This window comes from Pristiophorus japonicus, chromosome 18 (genome assembly GCF_044704955.1).
Source record: "Pristiophorus japonicus isolate sPriJap1 chromosome 18, sPriJap1.hap1, whole genome shotgun sequence".
Lineage (NCBI taxonomy): Eukaryota > Metazoa > Chordata > Chondrichthyes > Pristiophoridae > Pristiophorus > Pristiophorus japonicus.
In genome coordinates this window covers 43,866,185-43,893,837 of record NC_091994.1, presented here as the reverse complement: position 1 = coordinate 43,893,837, position 27,653 = coordinate 43,866,185, and positions in this window count along the sequence as shown.

The following is a 27,653-nucleotide window of genomic DNA, read 5'->3' as shown; positions in this document are numbered from 1 at the left end:
TGGGTTTTCAGCTATTGAAAAGCTTTTTGCTCAGTGTCAAGGAATCATGCCTGCGTCCAGAATAGACAGTGCAAGCGGAAGACAGAAGAAGGCAGTTAAGTAAAACGGTGACTATACTTTGAAAGGACTTCATTGGCTGTAACACACTTTGGGACATCCTGAGGTTGTGAAAGGCGCTATATAAATGCAAGTTCATATGAACAATGACGGACAAGTAAAGACCCGCTGGTCCAGTTCTTTCTTTAAAATATTTTAAGCTTTTAGCAAACGTTAGGAATAAAAAGGCTTACAATGGGTGGAACAAGTTAAGATTTTTAGTAAGGAGAAAAATGTAATCTAACAGAGGAAAGTTGCATTCAAATTATAGGCCACTGTATTAGTAATGAAGGGGTTAATGTATTTTTAACTAATATCACACAGTGTGCAAGGCAACTGAGAATAGCAAAGGGGAGAGAATAGGAGGTGTAAAGGATGACAAGATGAGCACAGAAGAAGTGTTTAAAAAGATTTTATAAAATTATATTTTAAATTTATCATTATAATTCTAGTGTTGATGTCTCCGATGTTTGAATGTATTAATTCCTGAAATAATAGTGTCTGTTTCAATGTCGGAATTCAAGAAAACCAGTCAGCTCTGGGAGTCATCGGATTCCCCGAACCTGTCTATTTTTAGTGTGCAGGTTAACACATTCTTGTCTGTGCTGTTTTAATGCAGTCATTAAACCATTAACAAAATGCATTGATGGGTGTGGGGAAATCGTGGGTTAAACTAGTTTCCAGCAAGAGAGAGACTTAAAGTTCCCTCAGGTACTTTGAAAGGAAGCCTTACCATCAATATTCTGTTAAGACACTGGTAGAGATGAATTATGATTTCATTCTTTTTTTCCTGTCTATTTCTGCAGGTTTGTTTTGAAATATTTATGCCACCAGCACAGACTGTGCAATGAATCTATCTGTATGTACTATCTGTGATCAATTAGTTTTATCTGTCTGGGTGATAGATCAGTTAGCCTTGTAGTAAAGTGCAGGGGCTTCCTGGGACCTAGCATGTCTCAGTGTTCATGTAGCTGTAAACCTTATACAATTAACAAAAATAGATTAGGAGGACTAACAAGGAAAGTTACTAAACATGCAAGAGTGATGGAGTTGGGTTTAAATCAGAGACTTGTGCCGGAAAGTACATGTGAATGGACAGAATCAACCCCCCGCCCCGCTCTTCCCAACCCCCGCAGCAATAGCCTATTGACATTCCCTGTCTGGAGGTCACACATGAAAAATAACCATTTGATGCCAAAGGATGGCCACAAAAGGTGGAACCATTCTGCAGCATGGTGTTGTGTATGCGTAAATAATTGACAAGCTGATCCAGGAGAAATGTAACTTAACTTAACTGTGCTTTTATACAACCCAAAATGGTGTCCCAAACCGGCATGAACCAGAATGAATACAGCAACTGTGAATAGCTCCTGCAGGGTCCTAATGCCCATCCAGTGAGCTGTAAAAAACAAATAAAGTATGAACACAACGCATGGGTCAGCACCATCAGGAGAGAGAGAGGAAAGAAAACTGGAAGGTAAAAAAATAATGACATGTTCAGAGATAATGGAGAGATCATTTGGCCTACCGAGGGGAAAAGCTTAACGCTCCTTCAAATCACCCAACTAAACGTTTAGGGCTAGAAATGCCATTGCGTTCCGATCGACACGTTAACTTTTGAAAATTTGTAAGTTTAGCGCCAGGCGCTAATCAGTCTCGACACCTGCGAAATTGAGACTCTGTGCTGAAACAATGCAGGGAGCGCTAAATCGGGTGCTAATGGTGTAGGTTAGTGGTGTCAGGCTCCAAGCAATATCAAAAATTATTGTGTTCTGCAATCGGGAGTGAACGTTGGCGAATTGCACCTTCCAGCCATTAAAGGGGAGGGTCGCTACAGTCTGCACACCAGCCCCCAATGATTCGGGGAGTGTAGAACGGCGATATGCTGTGTGATGAAATGCAAAGTCCTTTAACGGCCCGCAACACTCCGGGGACGAAGCAGCATTTATCTGGCTGCAGATACATCCTGCGCTCTCTGGCACGCATAAGTGACCTTTGGAACGGAAGTACTGGGACGCATCCCTTTAAGTAGCACTCCGCTAGTGTAAATGGTTTTGCCCTTGGTGGTTTTGAATCACCCCGCCTTACAACAGTTCTAGACATCGGAATTATAGTGGTGAACAGAAATACACAGTTATAGCCAGATCTCTCGGTCTCAACCATCGCAATGCTTTTATTCAAGTTAAAGCACACACCTACACCCAATAAAACACACCCTGGTGGTGTAAAACCAACAAACACAGTACAACACACAACCCTGGCCCATCTGAACAGACCCCTAACGCTAAGTATCCATGACTAAAACACCCCTGCTCGGATTCAAAAGCGCACCACCGAACCTGTCCAACAGAATTGTGCGTACGCTTACGATCCTTGCAGAAACCCCCCCTCACCATCACCCCCTCCACTAAATCTCTAAGGCTTGGTTGGGATACACAACATCCTTACACACGACACCTCTTCACACTATACGGTGGTCTTAAAGATGCGTGGGCTGGGATAAATACTCACCAGTTACCCCTCTGGCTTACTCGCTGCTTCTCCCGATGAGACGTATCTTCTGGATCTGTACCAATCTGTGGTATTCAAGTCCAGTCTCAAGGTCAGCTTCCCAGTCGAAGTAGCGAGGCTCTCTTTGCTCGTAGATGGTGTTTCTTCTCTCCATCCCAGATGGAGTGCTCAATCTTTGTGCATTGAACGAAGCGAGTAAGCATCAAAGAGGAGAGAGAGAGAGAGAGAGAAATGGCAGCCGAAACCTACCACTCTTATACCTGCAAAATGCTTCTTCTCGCGCCAAAAGTTCAACTGTCCTTCGCCTGAGGCATTGCAACTGAAAGAGCAAATAAAATGTGTTTGGCCTGTTCCTTTGTTACTGGGCTCTTTCCTCGATAAGGCTCCAACAGGTCTGGGTGGTCGAATAGCTTCCTTTGTGTCTTGAACACCGACCAAACTTCTTGATCTCTCACTGATTAAATGACAATGGGCATCTTCCTGCCATTTCAGCCATTGATTCCTGCCCACCTGATGTGTATTGCTGTGGGACATGTTTGGACCTATCCCACATCAGGCTGTCTGCTTCTCTGCAGTAACAGCAAATTAAAGCAATATCCAAAACTTTGTCCAAAAGTTTATGCTTTTGCTGTCAATGTTTTCGCGGAATTCTTACACCAGCCGTCGGCCAGCTCGATCACACCTCCGCTCCCTGGCGCTGTCGGCGTGAGGCGGTAAAGCGGGGGGTGGGGACACCACTGAAGTTTTCAGATTGAGTGCCCAGCGAGCGTTGTTAACTGCTATTGCCGCACTATGGGGCCGGCAAATGTGACGTGCAGCGCGGGATTCGCCCTGCCATACCGCTACTGCCTGAGCGCTCCGTTTGCGTCCTCCCCAAGGTGCTAATGGGAGGTGCTAAGCAGCCAAGTTTCTCCCCCTTAGGCTTCCACAATTCATTGGGAAGACCATGTCGCTCACTCTTTGCATGATGTTTTTTGTGATATTTGCCCTGATTTGATGTACGGCCCCTTGTTCTACTGTCACTTCTCATCCTGAAGTAGTGCAGTCAGAAGAGATAATCGTAGTCCTGTTGGACATTTACTCATAAGAAGCAACACTTCCTGGTTTTGGCACGATTTCTGACCTGATTTGATGGATCTAGGCTTTCCTTTGGCTGGGAACAGGCCTCTAAAGCTGATTTTCTTCCTGTTGTGCACTAGGACACAGAACTAAAGTTTTTTTTGGTTCCCTCTTAACTCCATAAACTTCCTCTATTGCCAAGTGAGCTGCCTCGTAGTTTAGAAGCTCTGCCATATTACATGATTTGAAGCTCAGTTTACTTCTCCACATCTGATCCATCACCAAGTATGTTATGTATGTAACTCTGTAAGACTTGCCACCAGAGGGCGCGACTGTTGGAGTCCTAATGGTCACCTGCACGCACGTGCAGGGCCAGTATAAAAGGTTGGCTGCCATGTTGTTTAGGCACTCTGGAGTTGTAATAAAAAAGACTAAGGTCACACTAAGTTTAGCTCACAGTACTCAGCCTCGTGGAGTTCTTGTATACCTAACAAAGTACATCTTGTTGTTTCTCAGACCATTGCCATCTCTGCCCCATTGTCCCACCAGAGCCCCTATGAATCAATTTAAAACCCTTCTCCATGATCCTATCTACCTCAGTGACCTCCTTCAGCCCCATGTCCCTGCATACATCCTTCATTCCTCGAACACTGGTCTGCTCCTTGTCCCCTGTACTCCACTCTACTATTGGTGGCTGTTCCTTCAGTCATCATGTTCCTGTCCTCTGGAATTTCCATTCCAAAACCCTCTGCCTTACTTCCTCCCTTTCAAAAGCGTTCTCAAAAACCGTCTTGTTCTCCAGCCATTAACTCCATCTCTCTGTTCTTCACTACGGCTCTGTGTCCAATTTCCATCATACTGCAGAGACATCTCAGACTGCAAAGGGCTCTGAGAAAAACATTATATAAACGCAGGGTTTTGTCACACTGCACACTTCCAGTGATCACCTCATTCCAAAAGTGTCAATCTAATAGTGGAGTTTAGTAAGCTCTTCAAGTTAACCATGCTAAGGAGCTCTTTCATAGTGCTCAACAAACATATATTCCAGTGAAAAAGAAGGGCGGGAAGAGAAGGGATAACCAGCCGTGGATAACCAAGGAAATAAAGGAGAGTATCAAATTAAAAACCAATGCGTATAAGGTGGCCAAGGTTAGTGGGAAACTAGAAGATTGGGAAAATTTTAAACGACAGCAAAGAATGACTAAGAAAGCAATAAAGAAGGGGAAGATAGATTACGAATATAAACTTGCGCAAAACATAAAAACAGATAGTAAAAGCTTTTACCGATTATATAAAATGGAAAAGAGTGACTAAAGTAAATGTTGGTCCCTTAGAAGATGAGAAAGGGGATTTAAGAATGGGAAATGTGGAAATGGCTGAGACCTTACACAATTATTTTGCTTCGGTCTTCACAGTGGAAAACACAAAAACCATGCCAAAAATTGATGGTCACGGGAATGTGGGAAGGGAGGACCTTGAAACAATCACTATCACTAGGGGGGTAGTGCTGGACAGGCTAATGGGACTCAAGGTAGACAAGTCCCCTGGTCCTGATGAAATGCATCCTAGGGTATTAAAAGAGATGGCGGAAGTTATAGCAGATGCATTCGTTATAATCTACCAAAATTCTCTGGACTCTGGGGAGGTACCAGCGGATTGGAAAGCAGCTAATGCAACGCCTCTGTTTAAAAAAGGGGGCAGACAAAAGGCAGGTAACTATAGGCCAGTTAGTTTAACATCTGTAGTGGGGAAAATGCTTGAAGCTATCATTAAGGAAGAAATAGCGGGACATCGAGATAGGAATAGTGCAATCAAGCAGACGCAACATGGATTCATGAAGGGGAAATCATGTGTAACTAATTCACTGGAATTCTTTGAGGATATAACGAGCATGGTGGATAGAGGTGTACCGATGGATGTGGTGTATTTAGATTTCCAAAAGGCATTCGATAAGGTGCCACACAAAAGGTTACTGCAGAAGATAAAGGTACGCGGAGTCAGAGGAAATGTATTAGCATGGATAGAGAATTGGCTGGCTAACAGAAAGCAGAGAGTCAGGATAAATGGGTACTTTTCGGGTTGGAAATCGGTGGTTAGTGGTGTGCCACAGGGATCGGTGCTGGGACCACAACTGTTTACAATATACATAGATGACCTGGAGGAGGGGACAGAGTGTAGTGTAACAAAATTTGCAGATGACACAAAGATTAGTAGGGTTGTGTAGAGGACACAGAGAGGCTGCAAAGAGATTTAGATAGGTTAAGCGAATGGGCTAAGGTTTGGCAGATGGAATACAATGTCGGAAAATGTGAGGTCATCCACCTTGGGAAAATAAACAGTAAAAGGGAATATTATTTGAATGGGGAGAAATTATAACATGCTGCGGTGCAGAGAGACCTGGGGGTCCTTGTGCATGAATCCCAAAAAGTTAGTTTGCAGGTGCAGCAGGTAATCAGGAAGGCGAATGGAATGTTGGCCTTCATTGCGAGAGGGATGGAGTACAAAAGCAGGGAAGTCCTGCTGCAACTGTACAGGATATTGTTGAGGCCGCACCTGGAGTACTGCATGCAGTTTTGGTCACCTTACTTAAGGAAGGATATACTAACTTTGGAAGGGGTACAGAGACGATTCACTAGGCTGATTCCGGAGATGAGGGGGTTACCTTATGATGATAGATTGAGTAGACTGGGTCTTTACTCATTGGAGTTCAGAAGGATGAGGGGGTGATCTTATAGAAACATTTAAAATAATGAAGGGGATAGACAGGATAGAGGCAGAGAGGTTGTTTCCACTGGTTGGGGAGACTAGAACTAGGGGGCACAGCCTCAAAATACGGGGGAGCCAATTTAAAACCGAGGTGAGAAGGAATTTCTTCTCCCAGAGGGTTGTGAATCTGTGGAATTCTCTATTCAAGGAAGCAGTTGAGGCTAGCTCATTGAATATATTCAAATCACAGATAGATAGATTTTTAAACAATAAGGGAATTAAGGGTTATGGGGAGCGGGCGGGTAAGTGGAGCTGAGTCCACGGCCAGATCAGCCATGATCTTGTTGGGTGGCGGAGCAGGCTCGAGGAGCTAGATGGCCTACTCCTGTTCCTAATTCTTATGTTCTTATGTTCTTATGTTCTTATTAATGTTGGGGAAGTCCAGAACCAGGGGTCACAGTCTAAGGATAAGGGGTAAGCCATTTAGGACCGAGATGAGGAGAAACTTCTTCACCCAGAGAGTGGTGAACCTGTGGAATTCTCTACCGCAGAAAGTTGTTGAGGCCAATTCACTAAATATATTCAAAAAGGAGTTAGATGTAGTCCTTACTACTAGGGGGATCAAGGGGTATGGCGAGAAAGCAGGAATGGGGTACTGAAGTTGCATGTTCAGCCATTAACTCATTGAATGGCGGTGCAGGCTAGAAGGGCCGAATGGCCTACTCCTGCACCTATTTTCTATGTTTCTATGTTTCTATGCCATTACACCCCATTGTATCTCTTTGCATCTTGTTTCATAACTTTCTGATGACATTATGCTCCTGGGCACTTGAGCATTGATGAAATTCCCAAGCTTTACACCACCTCAGGCTCATCACTAAGTATTACATCCTCGTGGCTGCAAATTTCATTTGAAAGAATCCCCATCATCACGCTTAGTTCTTGGGTGATTAAGATCACCCATAATTAGTAACTCCCCCTCTTAATTTTTTGACACTGTCCTTTGCTTTCACAGCTTTCCACCCAAATTGAATCACTCCACCCATCATCAAAGATTACATCAGCTCTTTTGATTTCTGTAAGATCCTCTTTTATTAGCATCTGACCCTCAATCTATGTTTTCTGTCTCTTTGAAGCATTTGATATCCATCTATATTAAAGTCATGTCCATCCTCAGGCTTTATACTTGTCTCTCTTAACATGATTATATCTATTCTCTCCTTGCACACATAACCTTGAACCTCCAACAGATTGTTCCTCCTAATGAAGCGTAAAAGCACCTTAGATTTTTCACTGTTCCATTGTCCCCACTGCCAGACAATCCTAGTTTCTTAATGCCTCACATCACTCATTGTAACCACTTGCTCTTTCTCATATTTGTTTCTTATTACTGTGTCATTTTTTTTTTCTTTCTTGGCCCCTCTTTAATTCTGGTTTAAACAGTCCTTGGTTTGAAATTGGTCAGTCCTGCCCGAGTTTTGTCGTGATCCATCTCTATTAACATTTCGTGGTGTCTCTCCCCAAAGGTTATCTCGATTGTTATCATGATCTAATCCATTTCTCTTTCATCGGCTGTTGAACCTACTAATCTATTCAGCTTTTCATCATCCTCAGTTGCAGTGGGGCTGCTTTTCGAGCTCCGTTTTTTACCTTTATAACCCTTGTCCTTATTTTATTTTGTTTGAGGTCAAACTCCCTATTTTTTTCATGGCTATTTTTTTCTCTGGTTGGGCTCCACCATCCAGAGAAAGAAAAACTTGCATTTATAGAGCATGTTATCACATCTCTCAGAATATCTCAAAGTGCATCAGCTACAATGGGCTAGAACCTCCACTTTTTTTTGCCTGCTTAACGCCCACTTAACGCCCATTTTACCGCTGAAATGACGTATAATGCCCATATATCACTCATTTTGCACAAAATAGAAACTGGCGGGCATTTTTCGGAAACTTATCGCCGAATGCTACGTTCCTCATGTGCTTAACGCCTGGAAAAAATATTACCGCCGCCCACTTTTTTGGGGCGGAATCAGCAGAATGGGCGAATTCAATGCCCATACAATCGCCTAGCGATACTTTCCGCATGGAATTAACACCGAGATTCAATATTAACACCCGCCCACTTTTTTTTGTCATAAAGAGCATATTTACCGAGACTAGTGGCCATGAGCTCGCCCTGCGTCAATTTCACCACCTCGCACACATATTGCCCACAATATAACACACCCAAAAAAATGCCCAGAAAAAGTTGAACTTATTATGTATGTAACTCTTGACAACCTGTATCATACCACCACCAGAGGGCCTACCCATGGGAGTCCCAAGGGATCCCAACATCCCTTGGGAGCACTGTATATAAGCAGGCCTCCCATGCTGTACCAACACTCTGGAGTTTAATTAAAGGAGCTAAGTCACACTTACTCATTGCATACAATACTCAGTTGTATCCTTCATTATTAGCGTAACAATTGGTGACGAGGTAATGAACAACCATGCGAAAATGCAAAGAACTGTTGGTATCCTGGAGAAATTCTCAGAAGGGGATGATTGGGAAGCCTTCATGGAGCGACTCGACCAATACTTCATGGCCAACGAGCTGGAAGGGGATGAGAACGCTGCCAAACGAAGGGCAATCCTCCTTACCGTCTCTGGGGCAACAACCTATAGCCTCATGAAGAATCTTCTAGCTCTGGTGAAACCAACAACCAAATCCTATGAAGAATTGTGTATTTGGTCTGGGAGCACCTAAATCCGAAGGAAAGCATTTTGATGGCGAGTTATCGGTTCTACACGTGTCAACGGTTGGAAGGCCAGGAAGTTGCAAGCTACGTCGCCAAACTAAGGCGCCTTGCAGGACATTGCAAATTCGATGGATTCCTTGAACAAATGCTGAGACTTTTTTGTGCTTGGCTTTGGGCATGAGGTAATCCTTAGCAAACTATTGACTGTTGAAACACCGAATCTGAGCAAATCCATAGCGATAGCCCAGGCATTTACGTCCACCAGCGGTAACACCAAACAAATTTCGCAGCTAAAGAGGTTTTGGCTCGTACTGTACACAAAATAATGCTGTTTTCAAGCAGGAATGCATATGGCAGAATGTACACACTGGCAGCTGCATGATCTCAGATGACCCGGAGTCTATCATCAAACATTAATGTGAGGCAGTTAACACCTTGTTTGGGCTGCGGAGGTGATCATCGGGCCCATCAATGCTGCTTCAAACACTATGCGTGCAAAGGCTGTAGAACAATGGGACACCTCCTGCGAATGGGCAGACGAGCTGCAACCCTGCAAACCACCACATTGCAGAGGAAGATCGGTCCATGGTGGATCAGGGTGAACTAGAGACTCGAACCGATGAGGCAGAAGTGTACGGGGTACACACCTTCACCACAAAATGTCCACTGATCATGTTAAAAGTTGAACTAAACGGAATTCCAGTATCCATGGAACTGGACACAGGTGCGAGTCAGTCTATAATGAGCAAAAAGGCCTTTGACAGGCTGTGGAGCAACAAGGCACACAAGCCCAAGCTTAGCCCCATTCAGCCCAAGCTAAGAACTTACACCAAAGAGCTGATCCCTGTTATTGGCAGTTCAGAAGTAAAAGTCTCCTATAATGGAGCAGTGCACGAACTCCCACTATGGATTGTGCTGGAGATGGCCCCACGCTGTTCGGCAGAAGCTGGCTGGGAAATATCCGCTGGAACTGGGACAACATCCGAGCGCTTTCGTCCGTCGATGACGCCTCATATGCCCAGGTTCTGAGCAGATTCCCGTCGTTGTTTGAGCCAGGCATTGAAAGTTTCTTGGGGGCGAAGGTGCAGACCAACTTGGTTCCCAGTACACGTCCCAACCACCACAAGGCACGGGCAGTACCATATATGATGCGAGCGAAAGTGGAAATTGAGCTGGACAGGCTGCAACGAGGGCATCATCGCGCTGGTGGAGTTCAACGACTGGGCCAGTCTGATTGTTTTGATTCTCAAAGGCGACGGCACGGTCAGAATTTGTGGGGACTATAAAGTAAAGATTAACCGTTTTTCGCTACAGGACCAGTACCTGCTACCCAAGGCAGACGACCTATTTGCGACCTGGCTGGAGGAAAGACGTTCACCAAGTTGGACCTGACCTCAGCTTACATGACGCAGGAGCTGGAGGAATCTTCGAAAGGCCTCAACTGCATCAACACACACAAAGGTCTTTTTGTTTACAACAGATGCCCGTTTGGGATTCGATCGGCCGCGGCGATATTCCAGAGGAACATGGAAAGCTTGCTGAAGTTGGTCCCGTGTTCCGTGGTTTTCCAGGACGACACACCAGTCACAAGTCGGGACACCATCGAAAATTGAAGAATCTGGAAGAGGTTCTAAGTCAGCTCGATCACTTGGGACTCAGGTTGAAATGCTCGAAGTGTGTTTTCCTGGCTCCAGAGGTTGTGCACTTAGAAAGAAGAATCGCGGCAGACGGCATCAGACCCACCGATGTCAAGACGGAGGCCATCGAGGATGTGATGGCGCTGCAGTCGTTCCTGAGACTCCTCAACTTTTTTGGTAATTTCCTACCCGGGTTAAGCACCTTGCTAGAACCCCTACATGTGCTACTGCACAAGGGAGACGACTGGGTATGGGAGAAATCACAAGAGGCTGCTTTTGAGAAAGCCAGAAATCTGTTAGGTTCCAACAAACTGCTTGCTCTGTACAACCCATGTAAACAATTAGTGCTAGCTTGCGATGCGTTGTCATATGGGGTTGGGTGTGTGTTACAACAGGCTAATGAATCAGGAACATTGCAACCAGTCGCCTATGCATCCAGGAGTTTGTCCAAGGCCGAAAGGGCTTACAGCATGATTGAAAAAAAAGTTCTGGCGTGCATTTACGAGGTGAAAAAAATGCACCAGTATCTGTTTGGTCTCAAGTTTGAGCTAGAAACTGACCATAAGCCATTCATATCGCTACTATCAGAGAGCAAATGGATTAACACCAATGCCTCTGCCCGCATCCAAAGATGGGCACTCACATTGTCGGCATACAACTATGTAATCTGCCACAGACCAGGTACAGAGAATTGCGCTGATGCTCTCAGTCGGCTACAATTGTCCACCACTGGGGTGGAAATGGCACAGCTTGCAGACTTGCTTTTGGTGATGGAATCATTCGAAAATGAAAAATCACCCGTTAAGGCCCGCCCAATCAGGACCTGGATCAGCCAGGATCCTTTACTGTCTCTTGTAAAAAAACTGTGTCCTCCATGGGAGCTGGTCCAGCATCCTAGCGGAAATGCAGGAAGTGATCAAGCCGTTCCATAGGCGCAAAGACGAAATGTCCTTTCAGGCGGACTGTCTTTTGTGGGGTAATCATGTGGTCTTGCCTAAGAAAGGCAGGGAAATGTTCATACAAGTCCTACACAGTACCCACCCAGGCATAGTAATGATGAAAGCCATAGCCAGATCCCATGTGTGGTGGCCCGGCATCAACTCAGACTTAGAGTCATGCGTGCGCCAATGCAACATTTGCTCTCAACTGAGCAATGCACCCAGAGAGGCACCGCTAAGTTTGTGGTTGTGGCCCTCCAAACTGTGGTCTAGGATCCACGTTGACTTTGTGGGCCCATTTCTCGGCAAAATGTTCTTGGTTGTTGTGGATGCTTATTCAAAATGGATTGAATGTGTTATAATGTCTGTAAGCACATCCACCGCAACCATCGAAAGCCTACGGGCCATGTTTGCCACACACGGCCTGCCGGATGTCCCTGTCAGCGACAATGGGCCGTGTTTCAGCAGCGCTGAATTCAAGGAATTCATGACCCGCAATGGGATCAAGCATGTCACATCTGCCCCGTTCAAGCCCGCATCCAATGGCCAGGCAGAATGGGCAGTTCAAACCATCAAGCAAAGCTTGAAACGGGTGTAGGAAGGCTCCTTGCAGACCTGACTGTCCCGAGTCCTGCTCAGCGACCGCACCAGACCCCACTTGCTCAACGGAGTTCCCCCAGCCGAGCTACTCATGAAAAGGGCGCTCAAAACAAGGCTCTCTCTTGTCCACCCAGATCTCCATGATCACGTCGAGGGCAGGCGGCATCAACAAAGCATGTACCATGATCGTGTAAACTTGTCGCGCGATATTAAAGTCAATGACCCTGTATTTTTACTCAACTATGGACATGGTCCCAAATGGCTTGCTGGCACTGTCATAGCTAAAGAAGGGAGTAGGGTGTTTCAGGTCAAATTGGCCAATGGACTAACGTGCAGAAAGCACTTGGACCAAACAAAATTGCGGTTCACAAACAGCCACAAGCAACCCGCAGAGGACACCACCAACTTCAACCCTCCAACACACACACAAGTGGCAACCAACATCACGGTTGACCATGAAGCTGAACTCACCATCCCCAGCAGCCCGGCAAGGCCAGCTGCCCAGCAGCCTAGTGAAAAACCAATCAACTCACCCACACCTGCATTTGTACCGAGACGATCGACAAGGGAGCGAAAAACCCCAGATCGTCTCACCCTGTAAATAAGTGTACTATTGAATTTGGGAGGGAGTGATGTTATGTATGTAACCCTTGGCAACCTGTATCACACCACCACCAGAGGGCCTACCCATTGGAGTCCCAAGGGATCCCAGCATCACTTGGGAGCACTGTATATAAGCAGGCCTCTCATGCTGTACCAAAACTCTGGAGTTTAATTAAAGGAGCTAAGGTCACACTTACTCATTGCATACAGTACTCAGTTGTATCCTTCATTATGAGCATAATAGAACTAACCGGAATGAATCACAGCGTTATGGATGCCATGTTCTAGATCACATGTCGTGTCTTTTAAAAGGCTGCTGTGCTTCAACCTCGGCGGAGTTCAGATGTACTCTGCAGGTCGTTGGAATTGATGTGAACATCTGTAAAAACATGTTGACCATACTGTGACCGATTGGAATTGAAAAGGTGTCTTCGTCATTCCTTGTTTGTGACCAATCGATGGAAAACAAAGAGCTACTGCAATGTGGTTGTCCTTTCTCACCCTCTCTTGTTGACCAATTACATGCAGCAGAATCAACATCGCCAAAGGAACACTCCACTGCATTATGTGCTCAATGTAAGATGTGACAGACAGATGAGGAGGACCAGATGTTACACCCCCCACAAGTACAATGAGAAGCATTCTTACCTCAACGTGCCCGACACCACCTGTCTTCGGAGACTGCGCTTCCACAAAGAGGTTATCACTGAGGTATGCCAGCTGATAAGGGCAGATCTGCAGCTTGCCAGCACCATCAGTACTGCACTGTCCGTCGAGGTCAAAGTCACTGCGGCACTGTCGTTCTACGCCTCGGGTTCTTTTCAGGCCACAGCTGGAGACATTTACAGACTTTCTCAGCATGCCACACATCGTTGCATTAGACAGATCACTGAAGCCCTGTACACATGCAGGAGGGACTTTATCAGCTTCTCTATGACCAGGGAGGCACAGAGTGAGAGAGCTCTAGGATTCTCCAGAATTGAAAACTTCCCCAAGATGCAGGGAGCAATAGACTGTAAGCACATCGCGATGCGGGCACCTTTTCCGGACGCTGAGGTTTTCAGGAACCACAAGGAATTCCACTCCCTGAATGTCCAACTGGTTGTCAACCACCAGCAAATTATACTGGCAGTGAATGCTCCATTTCTGGGCAGCATCCATGATGCTCACATCCTGCGCGAGAACACTGTATCTGACTTGTTTAACAATGAGCACAAGGTCAATGCTAGATGGTTAGTGACAAAGGATATGGCCTTGTCACCTGGCTGATGACCCCACTGCATGACACCCACATCAAAGCCGAGAGGCGATACAACGAGAGCCCCAGAGCCACACGCAATATCGTGGAGAAAACCATTGGAGTGCTTAAGCAGCGCTTTAGATGCTTGGACCACTCAGGAGGCAAGCTCCAATACCACCCTGAGCAGGTAGCTCAATTCGTGGTGGTGTGCTCCATGCTGCACAACTTGGCTATCAGGAGGGGACAAGAATTGCCTGATGAGTCTGACAGTCCACCTCACCAGAAAGAGGAAGAGGATGAAGAGGCGGTCGCTGACATCGGCCCAGACAATCAGGCTGATGCTGAAGCCATGCCCCTGCCCCCATGAAAGGGCCCATGGTGGCGTGATAGCTGCAAGAGTCTTACGTCAGGAGCTCATCAATAATCGCTTTGCCTGAAAGAACGTTGGTGTTATTTACAAGGCTGACACATTGCTGGGTGTGCAGGTCATACATCAATGGTGGGCATCACCTTGGTGACAGTTAAAGTTTAAGTTGATTGAGGTTAAGTGTCATTATACCCTTTGATGTAAAGGAATCACCAGCGTGTAATGGTGCAGCTATCTGAGCCAATGTGCAACAAGGTTTTGTTAAATAAAAAACATTTAAACCGAACATTAGTCTGAAATCATCAGTTTTCTGTACAAATCAACCCTCCCCCCCCCCACCCCGCTTCTCCTCCCCACCTCTATCCCTTCCCCTTCACCTCCTGACTCCAAGTCGCCTGGCCGAGGAGGTCCTCAGGCGATGCTTCATTGGTGGGGGGGGGGGTGCCGAAACGCTGCTTGGACGAATATGAGAGTGGACGGTCCCGAGGTGGGACCGTCCACACATGAGAGCTCGCGGTAACGTTACTGCTCATTTGATATCGCTCGCGGTAACGCCCATTTTCAAAAATGGAAACTAGGTGTTTTGAGAATGGGCGAGAAGCTGCCGATCTGAAAACCCTTTTTTAATGCCCACGCCGGAAATAACGCCCATTTTTGGATGATGTTGCTGCTGGCTCTCATGTGTGGTTGGCAATGGGGGTGCGGCACCTTGAGGTGCAGTGTGGCGCTCCAATACCACTGGGAGCCCTCTGCCACCAGTGTTTCTGGCTACCAGCTCCAGGGCCTCCTTCATCCCTTCCATGTTATATCTTACTTGTTGGACAAAAACTCAGTGCCAATTATGTTCTTGGTGCTTAGTAGGCGTTTTACTATTGGTGAATCTCCCTCGTGCCTCCCACAACTGCCAGATAAGCATAAACCACAGCCACACACGCTTTCAGTGCCTCTGAGCTCCCTCTCTGTCTCCTCTTCTGCGCATGCCACGATGACCCTTGACCTCCAGAATTGCGGGAATTGAGCATTGCCATGCCATTGCTAAGGACAGACACACTTTACGGCAGTAGGTCAAAAAAATTTAACGTTACTGCCCATTTGATATCGCTCGCGGTAACGCCCATTTTCAAAAATGGAAACTAGGTGTTTTGAGAATGGGCGAGAAGCTGCCGATCTGAAAACCCTTTTTTAATGCCCACGCCGGAAATAACGCCCATTTTTGGATGATGTTGCTGCTGGCTCTCATGTGTGGTTGGCAATGGGGGTGCGGCACCTTGAGGTGCAGTGTGGCGCTCCAATACCACTGGGAGCCCTCTGCCACCAGTGTTTCTGGCTACCAGCTCCAGGGCCTCCTTCATCCCTTCCATGTTATATCTTACTTGTTGGACAAAAACTCAGTGCCAATTATGTTCTTGGTGCTTAGTAGGCGTTTTACTATTGGTGAATCTCCCTCGTGCCTCCCACAACTGCCAGATAAGCATAAACCACAGCCACACACGCTTTCAGTGCCTCTGAGCTCCCTCTCTGTCTCCTCTTCTGCGCATGCCACGATGACCCTTGACCTCCAGAATTGCGGGAATTGAGCATTGCCATGCCATTGCTAAGGACAGACACACTTTACGGCAGTAGGTCAAAAAAATTTAACGTTACTGCCCATTTGATATCGCTCGCGGTAACGCCCATTTTCAAAAATGGAAACTAGGTGTTTTGAGAATGGGCGAGAAGCCGGCGATCTGAAAACCCTTTTTTAATGCCCACGCCGGAAATAACGCTCATTTTTGGACGATAAGCACAAAAGTGGAGGTTCTAGCCCAATGAATTAATTTGAAATGCAGTGATCATTGTTATGTCAGTAGCAGTTTTATGCAGAGCAAGATTGCACAAACTATAATGCATTGAAAGATCAGTTAATCTGTTTTTTTTAGTGGTGATTGTGGGATGAATAATTGTATGAGATAATTCCCTGCTTTGTTTAAATAGTGCCTTGGGATGGTTAACATCCACTTAAAACTAGATAGCTTAACATCTCATCTGATGGCCCCTACCTGCAGCAATGCAGCACTCTCTCCATACTGCACTGGAGCCAAGATTATATGCTCAAGGCCTTGGAGTGGGGCTTGAACCCACAAGCTTCAGATTCACAGATGAGAGTGCGACCGGCTGTGCCCAGTTGCCACTTCAGAGTCCTGGGGCAGGGTTGGCCAAGTGCTGCAATATTGCTGCAAGATGTCCCGAGAGAGAGGCCCAGCAATGTCTGATGTTTCCTCACTGTGGGAGGTTCTGGTCTTTGACCAACATGGAAGAGATTGATGAACTGAACATAAATGAATGGTGTTTGAGAAGGAGATTTAGGAATGTCCAGCCACTGTGGAGCAGTAACCAATGAAACAAGTAGAATGCTAAACTGTATCCTAAATCAGTAGAGTAGAAGTGAGAGGATGTAATGTTAAAGCTGTCCAGTGCTTTGGTCAAATGACACCTTGCGGGTTGCAACCAGTGTTGGTCACCAAGACTCCAGAGAGAGACCTTCAAGCTCAGGTGGTACTTTGGAGGAGAGCCAAGAGGCTAAACCCTGGCATCTGAGAACAGTACTTTGAGGAAAGATTGGACAAACTTGGGCTCTTCAGCCGTGAAAGCAGCTGACTTAGATGGAACCTTACAGATAGTAAATGGCATAGAAAGTTAGATAGTAAACATTTAGAGCTAGAAATTGGATGCATTTGTGCCTCCCGTTAGCGTCCCCGGGGTGTAATGCCTTTGTGACCAGGCGCGGTGCTAACAACAACTCCTGCCATATTGGGCGGGAGTTTTAGTGGCGGCGCTATGGCTTTGCGCACCATCTCCTGTGCCTGGAGATTGTGACATCATCGCCATGTGCATCATCCCATTAGCGCTCCAGACCCCACATTCCCTTTCATCCCCTGCAGCAGCGCCAGGCGGAAACACCGGCAGCGGCAGGAGGCGTGGATCGGGCGGCCGATTGAGTGTCGATGTGTTCGTCGCTCCCTTGGTGGTGCAGGTAGGTCCATTTTAAATTGCAGAGCCTGCAGCGATGGCCCTTTCCTTTAAGGAAGGGAAGACCCTTTGTATTCTGCAACACTGCACCCCCTCCCTCCCTCCCTCTCTCCCCCTCCTCCCTTGATTTAGCGCTCCACTTCCTTCCTGGAGCGCTAAAGCCAATTTTTTGAGAGCGCGGAATCATTAGCGCCTGGCGCTAAGTTTCCCGGCTTTCAAAATTTACCGCCCCCAAATGGGGCAATAATGAATTTCTCCCCCTTCGAGAAGCGGAAATATCCCAAAAATCGCCGGGAATAACTTACCGCCCTGTTTCCGCCGTCAGCATTTTGCCACAGTCCGCAGAATAAGAGGTCTGGGTGACCGCCTGAAGCAAGCGGGGTCCTTTCAGACTCTCGAAAACAACTCGGGCCACAGTCGCAATGGGTTCCCCTCCACCTTCCATTAATGGAATGCTGTGAACTGCCTATTTCCCAGCTGGACTGCTCGATGTTGTGGTGATGTGGAGCAGGTGGGCTGCCCCGGAGCACACACACCGGTCCTACGTTAACGAGGCTTGGCCCTCAGTATGGACCCGGCTTCCTGTCAGCACTATGGGACAGCCGGCTGGTCTGTTCTGCCGGACAGTCGCCCGAAAACCGCACGGAGGCATAATCTACCCCAGTATTTCAATTTAATGAATGGGCAAGCGGGGGGAAAGGGCACAGGTTCAAACTGGTTATGTTAGGGCTGGGTCTTCTTTGCTCAGAAGTAATTAATACTTGGAATGGACATCTTGCAAAGTTAAAAAAGAACAGATGTCTGTATCCTGGGATAGGGACAGTGTAGATTTTTCTGCATGTGGATGCTCAGTGATTGAATATATTCAACGCTGAGATCGATAGATTTTTAGGCTCTAAGGGAAACAAGAGATATGTGAATTGTAGATTGAGCAAAGTTGAGGTCGATGATCAGCCATTATCTTACTGAATGACGGAGCAGGCTCGAGGGGATGTATGGCCTACTCCTGCTCCTAGTTATGATGTTCTGATGGCTGAGCTAAGAAATGAATGGTCTTCCTCAGCTGTAGCATCTTGTGTTCTTTTGCCTGGAACTGGACAGAGAGAATCAGAAGTGTCCTTCAACATGGATCCCAACACTCATAGCGACAGCACGTACTATTCTACGCCTCTTTATTATGCAGATCTGTGATTCATATTCATACCCAATAAAAACACACACACACACACACACACAGTTAGCCTTCTGGGCCAATTTTAATATGTTATTGTACAACTTAAAAATTAATTCGAAACCTGTTGACATATTTTAAATCGATATTGAAGCAGATATATCTGTGTGTTCTATTGATAAATCTATATATCATTCAGATCACACGATAATACATGGTAGTATTATCAAGTAGCCTTTCTGTTCTTTCCCACATTTTCTACTATTCTGAGGGAGCTCTCATCCAGTACCACTGTGTGAGCCCCGAAAACGAGTGTCAACATAAAAACACAAAAATAGTAAGAAACAAAAACAAACTTGCAAAGGTTGACGGGGTTTGTGCGCTGCGTTAAACGCACAGAAAGAAAAACTCCAAACTGTGGCCTGGATTTTAGGCTTTTATGCTCTCGGGGCGATAATGGCGGTGGGGCGGGAAAGTTAGCGCCCGGGAATAGTTTGCGCCTCAGTAGGTAAGTTTGAGCATCCGGGCCCTGCGTCAAGGGGTGCAGCGCTAAAGGAGGCATTGTACACCTTTCGTGGTGTTAGGATAGGAAACTCCCGAGCTAAAGAGCCGGGCCGCGAGTGCCCCGAGAGACGTCTGGGAAGGAAATAAAACCTAAAAAAACCCACAAAAACATTCCCAAAATATTGCCCACGCCACCACAACACAAATAGCTAAAAAAATTAAACGAAAAATCAATCACGCTTACCTTAGGAGTCCATTACTCACCTCACCGCGGCCGGCATGGTTGGATCCCAGGCAGTCATTGCGGGTGCACTTCTGGGCGGACGAGTCAGGCAGAGCTCAACCCGTGCCGGTGTCACAACCCGGGGCGCTGCACACCCGGTGTAGCACCTCCATGCGGTGGTGCTCTGCGCCGCCACAAAACCCGACCTCACCACCGCCATTGCCACCAATCCGGGGCGAAAAACGGAGCGCAGAAAACCGGAAAATCCAGCCCTGTATCTTTATTCCCTTCTGATCCTTAAACAACGACCAATGAGGGCTAGATCTCAGACTTTGCACATAAAACAGATTCGGTGTCAGCCGTGGCTCAGTGGGTAGCACTCTCACCTCTGAGTCAGAAGTGCCACTTCCGAAACTTGAGCACAAAATCTAGGCTAACACTCCAGTGAGGGAGTGTAGCACTGTCTGAGGTGCTGTATTTCAGATGAGATGTTAAAACCGAGGCCCTGTCTGCTCTCCCAGGTGGACATAAAATATCCCATGGCATTTTTTCGAAGAAAAGCAGGAGCATTCTCCTCGGTGTCTTGACCAATATTTTACATCAGGCAACATCACTAAAACAGATTATCTGGTCATTATCACATTGCTGTTTGCAGGAGCTTGCTCTGCGAAAATTGGCTGCCGTGTTTCCTACATTACAACAGTGACAACACTTCAAAACTGTACTACATTGGCTGTAAAGTGCTTTGGAACATCCTGAAGTCATGAAAGGTGCTATACAAATGCAAATCTTTCTTTCTTTTTGTTATGTATGTAATAACTCGATAGACTGAATACTGTAAACTCTCTCAGGTGCAAACCTGGCTCAACTTTATTCGCGCCCAAAGTGCCCACATTACATGGTGACTTCCTTTATATACCTGGCCCGCACACACGTGCGTATACCCCAATGACCTCCGACAGTGGAACCCCCCTAGTGGCTAGTAACCCCAAGCATACATACATGACAACATCCTCCTTCAAGATCTTAGTATCAGTCTTTTTACAAGTTAAGACGGTCCGGGGCTTTCCGTTCACGAATCGATCGTCTCAGTTCAACTCCAGTTCTGGGCGAGCGTTCTGAGTCAGCGATGACTGGGGGCTGGGTAGCCGATCTGATGGGAGTGGCAATGACCATGTCAGAGATTGAAAGTCCAGATTCATTGATGACGGCGGAGTCCTCTGATGAATGAAGATAGGTTGGTTGGTCACTGATCGTATCTTCCTCAACTTGTTCAAGTTCATCGTGTGCCGCAGCTTTATCTGATCAACATGTTTCCTGCATGTTTGCCCATTCTTGAGCCTGACAATAAACACTCTGTTACCTTCCTTGGCCGTAACAGTACGAGCGACCCACTTAGGACTTTGACCATAATTTAGTACATACACAGGATCGTTAACAGAAATGTCGTGTGACACAGCAGCACGATCATGATACCACTGCTGATTTTGATGTCTGTTTTCAACACGATCGTTCAAGTCAGGATGGATGAAAGAGAGCTGGGTCTTGAGACCTCTCTTCATCAATAGTTCAGCAGGGGAGACCCCGGTAAGCGTGTGGGGTCTTGTCCTGTAATTAAACAATATGCATGACAAGCAAGTCTGCAGTGAACTCTGAGTTACACGTTTCATACTCTGCTTGATTGTTTGGACAGCATGCTCTGCTTGACCATTAGAAGCAGGTTTGAATGGTGCTGACCTCACTTGTCCAATACCATTGAGTTTCATGAACTCTTGAAACTCCAGACTTGTGAAGCAAGATCCGTTGTCGCTCACAACGATGTTAGGCAGACCATGAGTAGCAAACATGACACGAAGGCTCTCAATGGTAGTTGTGGATGTACTGGATGACATGATTATACACTCTATCCACTTGGAATATGCATCCACCACAACAAAAAACATCTTTCCCAGGAAAGGACCCGCAAAGTCGATGTGGCTCCTTGACCATGGTTTGGATGGCCATGACCACAGACTCAGCGGAGATTCCGCTGGTACTTTGCTTAACTGCATGCAAGTGTTGCACTGATGCAAACATGATTCCAGATCAGAGAGTCAATTCCAGGCCACCATACGTGAGACCTGGCGATGGCTTTCATCATGACAATACCGGGATGAGTGCTGTGTAGATCATGTACAAATTTCTCTCTGCCTTTCTTAGGCATAACAACATGATTACCCCACAGTAAACAATCTGACTGAATGGATAGTTCGTCTTTGCGACGGTTGTAAGGTTTGGTCTCATCACACATTTCCATAGGTGTAGCAGACCAATCACCACTAATGTTTTACAAACGATAAAATCGGGTCCTGTCTGGACCAGGTCCTAACTTGTTGGGAAGTGACAGGGGTTCCTTCACTCTCAAAAGCATCCAAAACTAACAGTAGATCTTCAGGTTGTGACGTCTACACCTCCAGGTTGGGAAAAGGCAGATGGCTCAGTGCATCGGCACAATTCTCAGTGCCATGTCTATGGCGAATGACATAATCATAGGCAGATAATGTCAGCACCCACCTCTGGATGTGGGATGATGCATTGGTATTGATACTCTTATTTTCCGAAAACAATGAAATGAGTGGCTTGTGATCCGTCGAGTTCAAAACAAAGACCGGACAGGTACTGATGCATTTTTTTAACCCTATACACACAGGCTAAAGCTTCTTTTTCTACCATGCTGTAGGCTCTTTCCGCCTTTGACAAACTTTTTGAAGCATACGCAACAGATTTACCTAGCTCATTAGCTTGTTGGAGCACGCCGCCAACCCCATATGACGAAGCATCACAGGCCAATACTAGACGCTCACACGGATCATAATGTACCAGCAACTTGTTAGAGCAAAGCAGATTTGTAGCTTTCTCGAAAGCTCTATCTTGAGACACACCCCAAACCCAGTTGTCGCCTTTTCTGAGCAGCTTGTGCAGTGGTTCTAATAAAGTGCTCAATCTAGGTAAGAAATGATCAAAGTCGTTGAGTAGACCAAGGAACGAACGCAGCTCCGTCAAATTCTGAGGCTTGGGTGCATTTTTGATGGCCTTGGTTTTTGAGTCCGTAGGTTTGATGCCATCAGCAGCAATCTTCCTCCCCAAAAATTCAACTTCCGGTGCCATGATGACGTACTTCGAACGTTTCAGTCTGAGTCCCACTTTGTCCAGACGATGTAGAACCTCTTCAAGGTTGTTCAGGTGTTCGGCAGTGTCATGGCCTGTGATCAGAATGTCATCTTGAAACTCGACGGTTCTAGGGACGGACTTCAATAGACTCTCCATGTTCCTCTGAAATATGGCTGCAGCCGAGCGAATTCCAAAAGGACACCTGTTGTAGATAAACAGTCTTTTATGAGTGTTGATGGACGTAAGTTTCTTCGTTGTAGCGACGAGCTCCTGTGTCATATATGCCAACGTCAGATCCAGTTTAGTGAATGACTTCCCATGGGTTAGCGTTGCAAACAGGTCATCAGCCTTCGGTAACGGGTACTGATCCTGTTTTGAAAATCGGTTGATCGGAACCTTGTAGTCTCCACAAATCCTGACAGTGCCATCACTCTTCAACACAGGAACAATGGGACTGGCCCATTCGTTAAATTCGACTGGTGATATGACCCCTTCATGTTGGAGTCTGTCCAGCTCAAATTCCGCCTTCTCCTTCATCATATACGGAACAGCCCGAGCTTTGTGATGGACGGGTCCTGCACCTGAGTCCAGGTGAATCTGCACCTTCTTGGCTCCCGTGAAATTGCCGATGTCCGGTTCAAACAGTGAGGGAAACTTGCTCAGCACTTGAGCACACGAAGTGTCATCTACCGATGACAACGCTTTGATATCGTTCCAATTACATTTGATTTTTTCGAGCCAATTCCTGCCGAATAGCATTGGACCATTTCTTGGAACGATCCATAATGGTAGATCATGAACCACACCATCATACGACACCTTGACTACTGCACTGCCAATCACCGGTATGAGTTCTTTGGTGTAAGTACGCAACTTTGCATTGACTGGACTCAGCTTAGGCTTCACAGCCTTAGTGTCTCACAGCTTGTTGAATGTCCTTTGGCTCATTATCAACTGACTCGCACCCGTGTCCAATTCCATCGATACCGGTACGACATTTCGTTTCACATTCGCCATTATCGGTTGGCTCTTTGTCAGGAATGAATACAATTCATACACTTCCTCCTCAGGTATCTCGGGTTGCATATCCAGGTCCGCGCTGAACTATCATCCATGTGGTGAGTTGCAGCACGCTTGCTCGGTTGTGGACACATTCGCTGAAGATGCCCCACTTTCGAACAGCCTTTACAGATGTACTGTTTAAAATGACACTGATGATGCCGATGATTGCCCCCACATCGCCAATAGGGTGAAATCGGATTCGTACGCATTGGCGGATTTTGAGCAGCTACAGGTTTCGCATACACAGTTGAGTAGGTCCTGCCATAAGCAGCTGTGCCATAAGACGACACAATCTTGTTTACAGCACTTGCTCCGACTCTTTGATGATATCTGCCTTAAATTATCATCCATCGTCATGCATGCCTGGGCAATTGCGATGGACTTGCTCAAATCCAGCGTCTCCACAGTCAATAACTTCTGGAGGATCACCTCGTGGTTGATTTCTATTACGAAGAAATCTCGCAGCATGTCTCCCAACACGTCTTCAAACTTACATGACCCAGCAAGACATCTTAGGTCGGCGACGAATTCCGACACATCCTGGCCCTCAGAACGAACATGTGTGTAGAATCGATAGCGCGAGATAATGATGCCTTCTTTTGGTTTGAGATGGTCACGTACCAGAGCACACGATTCCTCATAGTCCTTGTCCGTTGGATGTGCAGGCGAGAGGAGATTCTTTATGATGGCATAGATTTTCGGACTGCAAACAGTAAGGAAAACCGCCCTGCACCTAACTGCGTCAGTAGCTTCCTCCATTTTGTTGGCCATGAAATACTGGTCCAGGCGATAGATAAAATCCGACCAGTCCTCTCCCTCCATGAATCTCTCCAGAATTTCAAAGGTGCTCATTTTGTATGTGAAGGTTCTTGAGTTACCTCGTCGCCAAATGTTATGTATGTAATAATTCGATAGACTGAATATTGTAAACTCACCCAGGTGCAAACCTGGTTCAACTTTATTCACACCCAAAGTGCCCGGATTACATGATGGCTTCCTTTATGTACCTGGCCTGCAGGTATACCTCCGACAGTGGCGCCCCCTGGTGGCCAGTAACTCCAAGCATACATACATGACACCTTTAGTAAAACATAGTATTCTAAACATGAAGGGGACTAATTGAGGCTGCATTAACTGCGCTGTGATTGCAATTCACTGAGTATAGTTACGCAGCACAAGTATACCATAATATTATTGTACTGCAGCCTGACTATATCACTAACCTTGGAGTATTCTGTACTTTGGTTTTGAAATTAAGAATGTTCATTGTTAATTTCCCACTGGGGCAGTTCAGCTACTTAAAAATTTCATGCCCATTTACCACACAGTCGAAGCAAAAATTAAATCCTAATGAAAATAAAATGCTGCAATTACTGAAGGTCTGGTGGAGGTTAAGTGTGTGCACGATCTCCTGTGGCCAGAGAACAAAATAACAGCATACAGAAGGTAGCACAGAAAGGCTGCACATCTCTCCGTCATGTTGTACGCAGAAATGACTGGGAACAGATGGCCTTTAATGAACTTATTGAAAGGGCACTGTCAAATTTCTTGATACCAGCAGATAGCTTTTCAGCAGCTGGAATGTAGAAGTCTTCAGGGAGTTGGGGTGTGTTTGGGGAGAATGATGAAGATTTATCACTCTCCCTTCAAATGTTCTACCTTATCCTCTTTTTTTTTCTCTCCAATGTTTAGTGTCATCTTGCCAGTAGATTGGCATCTGAGTGCAATAGGCTGTGGCTTCAAGCTCCACTCCAAGGACTTGAGCACATAATCATGGCCAACATTCCGGTGGAGTATTGCGGGAGTGCTGCATTGTTGGAGGTGGTGACCAGTGGGCAAGATCTTACAACGAGGCCCCCTCTGCTTGTTCCAATGAACATCAACGGTCCCGTGGTGCTATTTGTAGAAGAACAGGAAGTTCTCCTGGAGACATATTGTAAATTTACCTGGCATTGCTGATCAGTCGCAATTGAAATGAATCGACATAAAAGTTGGTCCATTTCTGTAATGGGCGCTTAATCTGCAATGCCAGTTTTATGTCATGGTGTCTTGTTGAAAATTTACCGTCTGATGTCTTGGTCAACATTCTTCCTTCGACCAAAATCAGATGAATTTGTTACTCATCCCATTGCAAAATAACTGCTGTGTTCACCCACACAACTACAGTGACTCTACATCGAAGTAACTCATTAGAACATGAAATGAACATAAGAACGTAAAAAATAGGAGCAGGAGTCGGCCATTTGGCCCCTTGAGCCTGCTCCGCCATTTAATAACATCATGGCTGATCTGATCATGGAGTCAGCTCCACTTCCCTGCCCGCTCCCCATAACCCTTTATTCCCTTATCGCTCAAAAATCTATATTCCACCTTAAATATATTCAATGACCCAGCCTCCACAGCTCTCTGAGGCAGAGAATTCCACAGATTTACAACCCTCAGAGAAGAAATTCCTCTTCATCTCAGTTTTAAATGGGCAGCCCCTTATTCTTAGACTATGTCCCCTAGTTTTAGTTTTCCCTATGAATGGAAATATCCTCTCTGCATCCACCTTGTCAAGCCTCCTCATTGTCTTGTATGTTTTGATACGATCACCTCGCATTCTTCTGAACTCCAATGAGTATAGGCCCAACCTACTCAACCTATCTTCATAAGTCAACCCCCTCATCTCCAGAATCAACCTAGTGAACCTTCTCTGAACAGCCTCCAATGCAAGTATATCCTTCCTTAAATATGGAGACCAAAACTGTACGCAGTACTCCAGGTGTGGCCTCACCAATACCTGTACAGTTGTAGCAGGACTTCTCTGCTTTTATACTCTATCCCCCTTGCAATAAAGGCCAACATTCCATTTGCCTTCCTGATTACTTGCTGTACCTGCATACTCACTTTTTGTGTTTCATGCACAAGGACCCCCAGATCCCGCTGTACTGCAGCACTTTGCAATTTTTCTCCATTTAATTTATAATTTGCTTTTTCTATTTTTTCTGCCAAAGTGGATAACCTCACATTTTCTCACATTATACTCCATCTGCCAAAGTTTTTCCCACTCACTTAGCCTGTTTGTATCCCTTTGCAGATTTTTTGTGTCCTCCTCACAATTTGCTTTCCCACCCATTTTTGTATCATCAGCAAATTGGCTGCATTACACTCAGTCCCTTCATCCAAGTCATTAATATAGATTGTAAATAGATGAGGCCCCAGCACCGATCCCTGTGGCACCCCACTAGTTACTGTTTGCCAACCGGAAAATGACACGTTTATCCCGACTCTCTGTTTTCTGTTAGTTAGCCAATCCTCTATCCATGCTAATATATTGCCCCCAACCCTGTGAACTTTATCTAGTGCAGTAATCTTTTATTTGGCACCTTATCGAATGCCTTCTGGAAATCCAAATACACATCTACTGGTTCCCCTCTATCCACCGTGCACATTACATCCTCAAAGAACTCAACAAATTTTTCAAACACGACTTCCCTTTCATAAAACCATGCTGACTCTGCTTGATTGAATTTTGCTTTTCCAAATGTCCTGCTACTATTTCCTTCATAATGGACTCCAACATTTTCCCAACGACAGCTGTTAAGCTAACCGGTCTATAGTTTCCTGCTTTCTGTCTGCCTCCTTCTTTGCTTCTCTTCTCCTGTGGGACTGTTGGAGGCCGAGTCAGAAAATGGAGAATGGCTGATTTTCTCTGCTCAGGCAGAATACTGAGTCTGCATATCTAACACTATCTTTCAATGGGCTTGCAGGAGAGTTGAGACAAAGGGCAATATAGATGCAGACAAGTTGTGCAGAGCTCTCTTTGGTATTGCTCCTGTTCAATGCGATATGGAAAAGTAGCTTAAGGTTGATAGTATCCTGCTTTGACAATGAAGTTTCACAATGAAGCAGAGCGCACGTTCCTTTCTGACTGCAAGGCTTATACTGTGCTCCACACAAATGTTATTTAACAAGCATCCATCACTATCAAACTACTACAAAGAATCACGATTAACTCAAAGGTTGTTCCGTTTTGTTCCGTCAATTTGTGAAAT